Source organism: Myotis daubentonii, chromosome 17, assembly GCF_963259705.1.
Source record: "Myotis daubentonii chromosome 17, mMyoDau2.1, whole genome shotgun sequence".
Taxonomy (NCBI): Eukaryota; Metazoa; Chordata; class Mammalia; order Chiroptera; family Vespertilionidae; genus Myotis; species Myotis daubentonii.
Window position 1 is genome coordinate 17,431,521 of NC_081856.1, and position 13,593 is coordinate 17,445,113.

At 41.1% G+C, this 13,593-nt stretch overlaps 1 protein-coding gene across 10 annotated transcripts in view; it reads right to left on the bottom strand.

Annotated features, from left to right (window-relative positions):
• SULF1 (sulfatase 1) overlaps positions 1-13,593 on the bottom strand; it is a 173,837-nt gene that overhangs the window by 131,098 nt on the left and 29,146 nt on the right. For all 10 annotated transcript variants that reach the window (XM_059672934.1, XM_059672935.1, XM_059672936.1 and 7 more), the window contains one exon: positions 8,015-8,109. The gene's annotated coding sequence lies outside the window, so the exon portion shown is untranslated. The remainder of the gene's footprint in view (positions 1-8,014; positions 8,110-13,593) is intronic.

Here is a 13,593-nt window from a genome sequence, read left to right on the forward strand (position 1 = left end):
GAAGAAGTATAAAATACAGGCAGAATGAGTGTTCTCCACTGTGTGGAAAAACTACAAAATGTGCAGGAAACCTCTCTTTGTGAGACTTCTACCCATCACTTTCTAAGGATTTTTTTTCTCTCCTTTCAACAAGGAACCTAATAATAGCACAAGTAGGAAAGTAAGGTGCTTTATAGTTGTCGACCTGGAGCTTTGAAATTACATCCTCATTTAGACAGTGATAGCTTTAAGAAGTCATCAAATGTATGTACGACACGTGTTCATGAGGAAAACCACAATTCACACTTCTGTGGATCACAGCATCCAGCTCCGTGAAGCGGCCATAAGAAGAGTCAAGACTAGAGAATGAACACATGTCCAGCCTGTTTGGGGATCGGAATCTGGGCCCAACGAATCATCAGAGCCTCTGTAAGGAGAATCTTTGTACTGGATTTAGTGATCATTAGTTTTTATTTGTTAATGTTAGTCACACCATGGTTGGATGGTGGGAAAAACTGAACCTAAGGCTAAACAAACCTAAAGGGAAATCAGGAATTAGAAAATTAAGAGCTGGTTTTTAAAAAGTTTCCCATATATATGCTGACAATATACTCCAAAAGTACTTTCCCATTCATCCTGTCATTGACTCTCTCAAAAATGGTTACAAGTGTGCAAATGTACATTTTAAGTGTGTGGGTACACTACAGTTTAAAATTGCTACTGCTATTGTGGGAAGCATTTATGTCCTACTCCCGACCAGCACCAGTTTCCACAGGGTAGATACTGTGGCCTGTGACTGTTTTCTCTACAGTGCCTGGTACACTGACTTGTGTTTGTGTGTGTGTGTGTGTGTGTGTGTGTGTGTGTGTGTGTATTTAAGTGTATGAGTTGTAGGCAGAATAACATTATGAAAACTTATCTACTTTGTACATTTCTGGATTTTTTAAAATACCCACGAATAATAATAGTTAGCATGCATAAAATACTGTACTACGTGCTAGGCAACGTTCAGAGGCATTTGGACATATGAAGTCATCTATTCCCTAAGCAGGTAAATGAAGTCGGTATTATTACTAGCCCCCATTTTTCTGATAAGGAAACTGAGGCACAGATAAATTAAATTACACAGTTAAACGGCACAGCAGGCAGTCTGGCTCCCAAATCTCTGCTTCTAACCACTATGCTACACTTCTGTCACGTGTCATTATAAATTAGAAAGAAAAAAAGAGTTTTCCATTTTAAGAAGCAAGATCGCCTTTCTGGTAATAGCACTTGGACTTCTCCCAAAGGCTCCCTCAGGTAGGAAAGGCTCTTTTTACTTCATGGAGTATGTTCTCAGACACCCACAAAGATCGATGGTTCAGCCTCATGATAGCCAGGAGAATGCGTGAACTTATATGAGTCACAGAGGAAGAAAAATCAGTGTTTTGATAGTCAGAGTTACTGTCTGTCACATTGAGGAAGTGGCATCACTGGAAGAGTTATTCATACATACACACACAAGGCGCACCATGTAAACTCTGTCAATATTTCCAAACCAGAGAGAAAGTCCTTTAAACGAAGAACTTCCAAGTGAGAAATGTAAATTACAGTCCTCTCCTCTCACCCGGAAGGGACATTTCAGCACTTACAAACTGCTAAGCTGAGCCTGTAGCTGACATTGGAAAGAAATTCCTCTATAGATCAATGCTTGAGGGTGGAAAAAGCAACCAGAAAATTGAAGACTTCCCTATGAGAAAGGCTGTCTTGTGACAGTGAGCAGCGTGATGTCAACTTCTGTCTCTGGCCCCTGCCTGGGGAACGCACAGCTGATGACAATGTCTGAATCCACGTTAGGGCAAAAAGGAGACAATCAACAAGACACTAAAAGCAACAGCACCCGTCTGTGGTGAGTTAACCTTACACATCTCTTTTCTAGTCATAAAGATTATTTGGAGTCGATCCTTAGCTGAATTCCAACATCTACAAGTGTATGACACAATACATGCTAATTTTTTTCACTTCTATGTTTAATGCTGCAGCCAGTACAGAAACTTCACTCTGAAGCTTTTCTTTAAAATGCACTGAACACATAGCTATCATCTAAGTGATTCCATAGCCTCCCTTCTTTGCAAAACATTTTTGAATTTTTGCCAACCACCAAAAATACGCATTGGGATTAGTTTACTGGCAGAGACATAAAACTAAAAAAATAATGAGGGAGAAATGAGGTGCTGGGAATAGCACAGTGTGATGGGAACTAATGATTACCGTGAATACCTTAGGCTCGTAATATTACAACAAGAGTGATAGGTCGTGTTTGAGTGGCTCCACACATCTGCTCCCTCCAAATGGGCTCTTGCTGTCTTTACCTGGCATTCACTACAGCCCACTGAGGGCAGTGGAACAAGTACATCTTAATTTTGTGCAAAGTTACATAGTAAATAAAATGTCTAAAATTGGAGTCAACGCGCAGTGCATTGTTCTTTGGACTGGTTTCATTACGGCATGGTGACCACCAGGAGCGATGCCCCAAACCCTATAGCCCTTCAGCCCTTCTCCCAGGGCCACGGGGCCTTACTGAGCACCACCATGTTGGGTTCGACCCACTCCTAGGATTAAGTAGGACGGATTGAATCTGCTGGGCAGACCTGCTTAACGTAATAAATAAGTACATTTTTATGCAGAAAATATATCACATCTTTTTTGGAGGAGAGTAAAATGTTAAAAGTGAATAATTTTAAAATTAATTTTATGGTGAATCCCATTGTAGGAAGTCATGCCTGACTTACTGGCTTTGTATATAATGGATTTGCTTAAAGTAACACCTGCATTTTAGAAGCTACTCTCCACCGGCTGTGGACAATGGACTTACATTTCTTTAAAGCCTACTAGAATATAAAGAGAAAATTAAACAGTCTTAAAATCCTGGGAACTTTTGATGGGGTTGACCATTTGTTTGAAAATATTTTGGTTACCTTTTTTATTTTTAAATAGATTTTCTACTTTAAATGCCCTTATAGCCTAATTACCTTTAATTTAAAAGAGAGGCAGAAATCACTGAAGTTCATGTTAGAATCTTCCCCCCAAAAGGCTCCTGCAAGATATGTCTCTTTCCATTTTGATGACCACAATCTACCCCTTCCTTCCTCTTCACCCTAGATTACCATACAAAATCCCCTAATAATTTGAGAGGAAATCGTAGAACAAATATGAAGTCCCACTATATTCCACTCTTATTTTTACATTTTTGTATCGTCTGCAAGAGAGAGAAGGGCCAGGCCAGGTCCCTAAATGCACCTGAAAAACAGTGGTTTCCCAAAATTGCACATTAAGTTTTGCAAATTCTCTACACTGCAGATGCCAGTGTAAAAAGCCTACACTGTTCCAGTTCTACTATTATAAAGGCTCACACAGCCAAAATATCCTTTAAAAAAGCCTCCATCAATGACTTACTTGTTTTAAGCACTATTAATGCAAAAACAACAGAATCTTAATAACAGGATTTGACCTTGTGACCTAACTAGTCCAGGGATAACATCTTAGAAAATCTTCATTTGTAATGATGATGCCCTCGTGTGAAACCTAAGTAGATGAATGAGGTTAAGTTAGGACACCATTGAGAGAAGGAACCTAAAATTCAATATATCTGCTTCCAGTGGCTCTAAGAACTCTGATCAACACAGATCAAATGCTTCCTCTGTCAGCAGAATTAATCAGCCCTAAAAGTGCCCTAACAAGGTACAAGGCAGTATGTTTTTCCCCAGGAAGTGCCAACTTTGTATTGAGAAATACATTCTGCCTTAACTTCAGATTGTCATTCAAAATGACCCTGCAAAAAAAAAAAAAAAAAAAGCACCAATTTAAAATATCTGACCTGATACCATGTTGTGCAGTTGAGTTCCGCTTCATGAAATTCACTGTGTTATAGGAATCCAGACACTTTATTTATCCTCAACTGTGGCTTAGTGACCTTAAACAAATGTTGTGGACCTAGTGTGGGCCTGCTCAGCCCTGGATGGAATGAGGCTGCCCTTCATAGGGCTCTTAAAGGTGCCTTGAGGCCCTTTCATGTGAGCAGGGTCCATAGACCCATCCTAAAGAGCATTACCATGAAGTAATCTCTTGTAACACTTATGGTTCAGGGCCCAGAATAAGACCATTGTGTGTGACCTGATTTCATTTCAGTGACTGTCCCAGTATAAAGAATGACATCATCCCATTCTTTTTTCTTGATCTCCACTTGTGACTATCCCCCTGGCCCCCCCCCTCAGCAGAATTAAACTGCTGGCTCCCTCCCTCCCACTCCCCAGCCCTCATCCCCAGGGGAATGGCTATTTTCGTCTTCACTTCCTGCCTGAATGTGTCCTTATTGGCAAGAGCAAAGGGTTTTCCTCTGGTCGGTCCACATCCCTGGAGTTTGCTCCCTCGTCCTATTAGACAAAGCGCTATTCTACCAGCAGCCCGAGCATACTGAGAGGGCCATCTGCTGGGACAGGCCTCAGTCAGAGGAGACTGGAGAGGATCCCACTAAAGGCGTGCAGCCTGGTGAGGACAATGCTGCTCATCTCATTGGAGTTTGGTATTTTCTTCAAGCACAAACTGGCTGACTTGGCGGATGTATTGTCTAAACAGACCCATTTAACTGTGTCTGTACATGAGCGCAGAGTTGGATGCCTGTGCACACCAATGCTGGCTTCGTCACTTAGGTTTGTATGCAGACTCACATGTGAAAGTATTTAGGTGCAGAGGGAAGAAAGGATGATGCAGGAGAAGACACTGGTTTTCACTAGTTTAAAAACTGGCATTAAGAAGCAATCAATGAGAATGGCTGTGTGAAGGAAGGTATTAAGTGTGGAGTTTTCTGTTCTTTTACAGGAAAAAAGCCAAAGCAACTATTATGTCCCATATCTTTCGTGAACATGACACACGAATTTCAACCATGAATTATGCAGACAATGCATAAATGACAGGTTTGATATAAAGGCAAACGAACACAAACAGAATAAAATTGTTTTCATTTGGTGGTGCCATATGAAACTGCTGCTTTTGTAGGTCAAAAATAGTCTGATAGCAGCAATTTTCTATGATTCCACATAACATATAATCATATAGGAAAGAATTATGGGCTTGAGTAAAGTGTGTGTGGTTTTCTGAACTCTTAAAAAATTACGTATTAGGTGGATACTGTATTGTTTTTACAGCAAATACGTTATCTTAACTAACATTAGGACTCTGGGTAATAAATTGCCCTCTTTAATGAGAAATGTTATTGAGAAGTGATCACAAAGTTAAGACACTGCTTCTTAGCGCACCCCAATTCAGCTCCTAATATTCTGGACCAAGATTTGAACGCTCACTGGATACCAAGAATATAATTTTAGTGGATTTTAGGGTCCACATTTGAAATCAATTCCTTGATGACATTTAGTTTACTATTAGACTGTGAGAACTATTTTTAAAAAATCACTTAAATTGAATGTATTGAGTATAACTTAAATAATTAAAGTAACATAAAAAAAAAGAAAAAGTACCAGGCAGGCACAGCTAAGGCGGGCTTAGGATAAAATTTTCCATCCCAAATCGGCATCAACAGGGCTAGGAAACGTCTTAATTTCCTTACAAACAACATAGTCGCTGTTCTAGGTTATACATCTGTGTACACCTAACCTTGTCTGACAGGGCCACGTTTGAGTCCAGAAGGTACAATAGAGGCCATTCAGATTTTGGCAGGTGTATCTCAAGCCAACAACTAACGAGGCTCCACAAAAATAGCAGTCTGCTCCACAGGTGTGAACATTTTTGACAAGAACCCTCAAAATCTCCCCACAAGCTGTGAAATTTAATTGTCCTTTTGGTGCCTTATTCTCTGTGAACACAACCTATTTCTGCTTGGAACAAGACAGTGTCTTCTGGAAGTCGAACAGTCAGGAGGCCCTTGGGCAGCTTCTGAGATTTGCTTGTAACATCTCCTGGTTCTGTTTTTTGCGTTATGTATTTTGGAGATGAGGCCAAGTTCAATGAACTGCAGGTAAGCAGTTTGGAAAGCTGGAAAAACGTTAAATGAAAGAACTTCATACCCAGATGACACGAGCAGACAGGCAATCAAAAATGCACAGGGCAGCGTTTTGAAACCCGAAGGCCCATTAAAGTGGACGTTATTCGACAAGCCTGACTGTCGGTGTGCACAGAGAAAGGCTGATTTCTTTCTACAGAATTGACCCACTGGGAGGATTGTAGGTCTATGAATACAGATGTGATGGTGGGAAGGGACTCGGCTACCTATCCAATCCTTCTCAAAGGAGAGATGAGGAGGGGCAGAGACCTCTGATGCTGGCACCTGGTCCGACTTTGAATTTTCCAGTCCAAAGCCAGAAAACGCAGACTGGAGTCTGTTCTCGTAGGAGGCACACAGATTTTTAAGAAAAAGGGTGTCAAGTGTGTTAAATTTGAACAAGAGATTCCAACTTGATCCAGTATTAGAGTCAACACATTTCTGTTTTCTCAAAATAAGGACATGCTGAGGAAGGAAAAGCACATAATGCTTAAAGTGGTGAAATTACCCATTGAAGGGAGAAAAGTGTGAAATGAAAGATGACTGGCCTGGTAATGAACAACGGGGCATCCCAGAAAAGTGGCCTCTCCACACACAGAAGAAACTAAGGTGGATGGCATTGAGAAATCAGGTCTTCAGTGACCTCCTGAGAAGACATAGGGGAGCTCCACTATGAAGGGTGTTCCAGACTCTTGTGTAGTTCATTTTGAATGGCACGATTTTGAAGGGCAATTCCTTTCTTTCCTACAGAAAAAGTGATGTGTTGGGCTAGACTAGAGGTTCACAAAGAAAAGGTTTAGAAAACTGACACTAGGAGATGAAGAACTCTTAAGAAATCACAGCTCTGTTCACTGACCTTATTTCTAAGCAAGTATCTTGTTTTAGTTTCTGTTTTGGAATTGTTTCCTCTCCTGTTTAAAGTTCTGAAGTAAGGAGACCTAAACTTCAGCTTATTTCCTCTTCCTGTTTTTTGGGCTTGTGGATAACCAGCGTCCAATACATTACTGGTGATCCCCCAGACCACCTGCAGACAAAGCTCAGCGAGTTATGGAAAAACTGCCAATGATCATGATTTTATGTCAAGGAACTAACCGCAATCTCCCATACACTTCCAGCCATTTCCTGTCATCACTTGCCATTTGTAGTTTGAAGACACAATGTTTAATTCCCTAAGTATTAGAAAGAGAGGTTGGCTAAATTCTTAAAAGACAAACCTGAAATTCAGGCCAGACTTGTTAAAGGTTTTGTTTTGTTGTGTTGTGTGAGGTTCATGAACTTTTCAGTAATTAGGGGACTTTTTCAAGCCAACCTGAGCCAATACAAGGCTTGAATAAAATCAAGCCAAGGGCAAAGATTTTGAAGAGGTGCAGTTGGAAATCAAGAGAAACTCAACAGTGCCCATTGGGTTAGTTTTGGTTGGGGGGTGGGAGGGAACTACTTTCGAAGTTAACATTTGAGAAAAGACTCATGTGACTCAACATCCCTAAGAATGTTTCTGCAAGCAGGTTTGTATTGCTGAGGTGGGTCTCTATAACACTCCCTGGCCCCACAACAGTCTTGGCACTAATATCGACATGGCCAAGGCAAGAAACCGTGAAGGCAAGCTGTGAACAAGACAGGTGACCACTGTACAGTTTTTACTCCTGAGAATGTCAATGATTGGGAGTAGCTGGTCTGCCATTCACTGTCCCTCGAATTCCCCTAAGCGTCCTGAACAGCTCATGACATGTTAATAGAGTTATGTGATTCTTTAGATACCCATTTTTCAGATGGTTCTTTTGTCATTCCTGAAGACTAAGTTCATGAAATCGCTCTGCCACATGGAAGGCCCTTTTTAGCTCTCACCCAAGAAGGATGATACCACAGGAAGGTGCAAGACTCTTCAGTGTCTTAGAAATTGCCCATCTGTGAACTGTTACCCTTGTCAAGGGACGTGGAGTGCTCAGGTTTAATCAGCGCCTTGGGTCAATTACTCAAGAGATAAATATTTGACATGAGTACCTTTGAAGGTTTTCTGTAATGACTCAGTCTTGGAAAACCTGAATATCACTTGCCAAATTCCCCTTCTTCAGAGGATGGTTGGTGGCCGTTGGCACCTACAATGGAGAAACGCAAAAGTGCTGTCAGTGCATTTTATCGATGATTTCTCTTATCTTTCAGATGTTGCCCTTTCACAACTTCAAGGGCGGACATTGGTAGGAATAATATTCTCCAAATTTCATCCAACCTGATTCTTTTTATAATCACTTGCCAGATACCTTGAAGAATTGTGGGTAATTTAGTCCTTTTGTAGAAGTTTCCATTGGACTCTCTCTTCAAGGGAAAGACTAGCCATTAGATTCATTTCAGATTATTCTTTTGACTGGATTTCATAAAAACAGTTAAAAAAGGGTTTCTTTTTAAAAGTTTACAAAGTGTTCCAGGTTTAAAAGTTGAGTGAGGTCTCATTTTAGGTGATGAGATCTATTTTAAAGGAAAATGTGCTGATAATAAAATCTTCTAATGTTGCCGCAAGCTATTATTTGATGAACAGCAATGTAAACATCTGCAGGTGGTTAAATTTGTTTCTATTCTGCATTTATGGCATTTGAAAAAATGTAAGTGACTAAAGCCAACTTAGATAGTTTGAATAAGAGGAAACACCTATTTTAATGCATTAAGTATTTGATGAAGCAATCTTGCTGCCACAAATAGCCCATTTTAACATGTACACATCATATATAAATGTGAATATGATATATGAGATAGAAGAGGAAATATAAGATACATATCTTATACAGAAATATAAGATATAAGAACAGGAAAATGACAAATATTAACAACTCAAAATCTCCTTTACATTTAAAAAATATTTCTCCTGCCCATGTAAATATTAAAGCATTTCATTCAGAGCATTTATTTTTTATTTTTTTACCTCTTCACTCCCCCGGTGTACAGCGAGGGGAATCTCAGAGGTAATGAGGTAATGGGTGGAGATTGCTTCCCTCAGTACAGAGACCTGGAATCTCCTCTTGTTCTGAACTGGCCCTGGGGATTCAGGATACACGTGGGCGGTTCCAGGTCCTTCCCTCTATTCCAGAAGCTTCCCTCTTACGGGCGGATTGTTGCAGCAGGGCCTCCCTGGCACTGGCTTGTTGCTGCAGGACTTTCTTTCCCACATCACTCTTATCACATCTCTTTCCATTCCCAACAGAAGCTGACTCCTCCACCCGCTTACGCCACCCTCTGTCATCTGGCACGCCCAACCCAGGCGGCCCTTTGATCACTCCCCTGAGCTTCTTCTCTCTTGGGAGTGGATGAGTTTTAGTTTGTTTATATTCTCCATGTCCATGTCTCTGAGAACATTACAAATTATTATAAGCATCACGCAGATGTCCACTTTTTAAGTATGTTCCAGGGCGACATAGAAATGTTGGTATTTACAGTTCTGCGTGGCACCCCGTGACCTCCCGAAGTGAATGTACATTGGAAGTGACACTGAGCACCCGAGGCCAGTAGAAACAAGCTGAAATCTGTGCCACACAATGTAGCACTTAGCCATGGAGTCTCCACTGTCTCCACGGTGAGTGAAGACCTGTCTCTCTGGGCAGGTCTTAGGGGTCCTCAGTGCGAGGGTTGTATCCCAGGCTCTGTCTACATGTCATATGCTCATTATAATGCGGCCCCGGTAACGTCCATGAACTGAGCATTGCTGGAAAGTCAGGACCTAGTCACACAGTGATCCTTAATTTGCTTTGGAGTTTACTCAAGTTTTGGCCAAAAAAAGCTAATCTGGGACCCTGAATGGTTCTTGAAGCAAGGATAACTTGTAGGCCCCCAGCTCTGAAGCTGGGCCACACAAACCTGAATGGATCAGGGGACCACTGGCCTAGCTCTGGGTCACTTGCCCTTTCTTTTTCTTAAGCCAGACCTATATTTTCTGTAGGCAGTGACTCAGTGCGTGACTCAGAAATGTGTGTGTTCAGAGAAAGAGAGGGAGAGAGCTCTTGAGTCTCAGTTTCTCTGTTGGTAAAATAAAATATAAGATTGGAAGACCTCCAGTTCCTTTCCTGTTCTAAAATTCTATAAAACTTTGGCACGTATGCCCATGGATTTGACATCATCATCCATAACCAAGTGTGGGTGTGCGCCAGAATTTCACCTGCTGATACTATGGCGGGAAGTTAAGCTTGATGGTTTAAGAGCTGCACTTTAAAAGTTTGGTTTGGCTTCTCTCTCTGTATTAGTGTTATTGCACTTAGCACTTACGAGCCCATGCCATAAAGCAAGTGGATGACTGAACTTCGCTCTCTTGGCTTTCTCAGTTGTTCAGAAACTGAGCTGCATTTCCTGGCTCTCAAACTTCGTAAACTCATCAGATTTTGCTGCAAAAAAAAAAAAGTCACTAAAATAACAGTCCTCAGTGTAAAACACTAGCGCCATTCAGAGGGAACTGCTGGACCAGTAACTGATATTTTTAAACTGTAAACTGGAGGCATTTTTCTATGCTGTACACACATATACATTTAGACAGATGTGTAAAGTAAAAGTTTATTTTTCTTAGGCAGCCGTCCTTTATTTGTCTCCTACAAATGGCGTTAGTCTTGCTGCAGAAGTGCGCGCTGTTCTTGCTCCCTTGTCCTTAAGTAATAAATAACCGGTTCCAACCGGCCTTCCCTAAGGAGTTGGTGGAAGGTCCAAAATGTCCTCGTTAGAAAACTTGCCCTGAACCACACGAACCTTGCCATTGTGACGATGCACGCATGTGGGACGATTACTTCATGCACAATGACATGAGACCAGAAAACATGTGGACAGGAAGCCAAACCCAAAAGAGAGTCGGGGAGCTTCCAGCTTTCCACAGAGCTCAGAAATAAAGCCAAATGCAAAAATACTCTGAACTCAGGTGTCTGGGGACAGCACGGCTGCACCCTCTCCACTCTTCACTGTGTAGGGAGCAGTGGCTCAGGCAGCACCAGCCTGGAGGGAATCATCCTGTCAGCAAACCCCAAAAGCTTGTGGAGTTGCGGCACTGGCTTGAGAAGTTAAGACTTGAAATGTGGAATGGCCAGCACCATATATGGAAGCTCAGTACATTCCTCCTACTCTCAGCTGTGCGAATGGCAATTCCCCAAGTCTCTCTTGCTCCTTCTTTAAACAATAACCTTGCCCATGATGCAAGCTCATCTTCTTCTAAAGTATGTATTTGGTGATAATTTTGTATAACTGAGCTAGTAAAAGTTCCTTTTTGGGACTCTTCATTTTTTGTTGTTTCATGGAGGAAGCATTTTACCAACAATAGAAACCTTTTTCAGAGCCAAAGATAACTTCTGGAGTTTGGGAAATTTTAAAGTAAGCCATCAGAAACCAGATAGAATTCAGATTGTAACCAAATACTATCTTTCCCCCGCTCCCTTTTTATCCAAACACTATCTTTCTGATGAGTGATGAAACTCTCTATATTTCCAGGTAGACATAGGTTCTTAAATCTATTTGTAAATGTGTTGATACAGTTTACCCATAAGAAAGGAATATATATATATATATATATATATATATATATATATATATATATATATATATATATATATATATATGTATCTTTTCAAGACTAGCCATGAAGTCTGGGGCTAAGTCCCTTTTGTAATAAATGGCATTTGCTTTGAAGTGTTTAGGTGGGGTAAGAACTCTGGAATCCAGGAAACCTGATAGAAGCTTTGCCATAGAAGATTAAGCGCTGAGCGGAGATGGGTGTAAGGTTATCAGAAAACTAAGGTTATCAAGTAATCAGACCTCAAAGACTTAAAAAGTCACAGCTTCCTGTCTGCTAATGAGATTGTTTTCTATTCATTCTAAATGTTAAAGTTCTATTTGTCATCTTTCAAAAAATTTGCAAATGTTACCCACCCTTCACTCCCTATTTTGCACCGTTCAAGCATATGGGGAAAACTTCCTACTCACACTGAAGAAGGAGGAAATGGTTGTAGGCTAAGCAATGCTTTGGCTTAGAAATTACCTCCTTTACTGTAGTCTCTGACTGGGTCCCCCAATTCAAGGGAAGTGAGAAAGACCGGCTAAGGAAAGGACTGCTTCTTGATGAGTATGCATCCTCTACGAATATGTGCTCTTTATGAATAAATATTCTACTGGCCCACAGATTTTTTTCCTACTCTCTGCTCATTTCTGAAGGCTCAGTGGAAGTAACAATTACTTTTTTTGAGAGTAGACATAGTTACTGTCAAGACTACCCCAGACATGGCCTTCCTGTTGAAAAGTTAATGGGAAAATCATCTAGTCAACAGCAGGGATACAAGATGAAAGCTCAGAGGCCAGTGAGTCTGGATATTGACATTTATTGGGGACATTGAGCATAATGGGGAGAGCCCAGCTTTTCTCTTTAAAATTTCCAAGACATTTTCAATTTTATACTTAAAAAAAAAAACACACCTATTTTTAGTTTTTACTCGGTGTTGCTCGGTGTCTTGTGACACCTCAACCCAACAATAACTCAAATAACTCAATTTTCTTCTATAAACTTGTGATTCCTTTTGTTTTATGGTATTCCATTATAGTGCCCAGTTGCCCAACCCCAAACTAGTATCACAGATGTTTCCTTTTCCTTCATTTCCAAGTTGAGAATGTTCTGCCTTCTAAATATCTCTGGCTTATTGTCAACCTATCCTGCTGAGGATCTCAGCATTTCTCACTTGTACCCTATCATCCTCTTTTAACTGGTCTCCTACCTTATAGTATTGTCACCTTCACACATTTGCCAAACCCACACTTCATACTAGATCATACATGATCTATATAAAATCTTCCCTAAAACTTGGATAATATCTACTCTGCACCTGCTCAGCCCATGCAAAGTCCTTCCTTGTCTTCCCACTGATTAGCGATCCTGAAAGTGCCCAACCTGGGTGAGTTAAGGAGCTTGTGTTATAATGCTTGCATCACTGAGATGGGTTTGCGATAAGCAAACCATCAAATAAACAACATAGTCTACTGAACCAAATAATGTCGTAGTGACATAGTTGATTTACATTTCAGCCTAAGCTTTGGATATAGATGTAAATCTACAAAACAAACTTTTTGTGAATCATGAGCTGGCCCATGAATGAGTTTGAGTTTTACTAGGAGTAATTGGTCCAAACATCTTAGCATTAAGCACCTAGAACACCCTCGATTGGGTCCCTGATGAAATCTCCAGCCTCCACTAGGTTCAATACTGGAGCACCAACTGAAACCAGGTCCTGTTCCCACGCTTTCTCACCCCTTCTGCTCCTCAAAGCTCCTCCCCTCTGGAATGTCCTTTGACCCCCCCTGCCCCCCCCCGTCACCCCCGCCCCCGCGTCCCCCCCCCCCCCCCCCCGCCCTCCAGCCTGCTGATCCTTTAAAAGGCACACAAGCAACATCATCTTTGTGGAAGTTCCTGACTTTCACCAGGAGAGATCATCACTCTGGCCTCATCTCTGTCACTCAATCTTAAATTCTCTATTTTTGCAGGTATTACACTGTTAAGAAAATTCCCTGTCTCTTCTTCCAGGGCAGGATATTAATCTTATTCACCTTCAAATTACCAGTGCTCGGCACAGCATGTA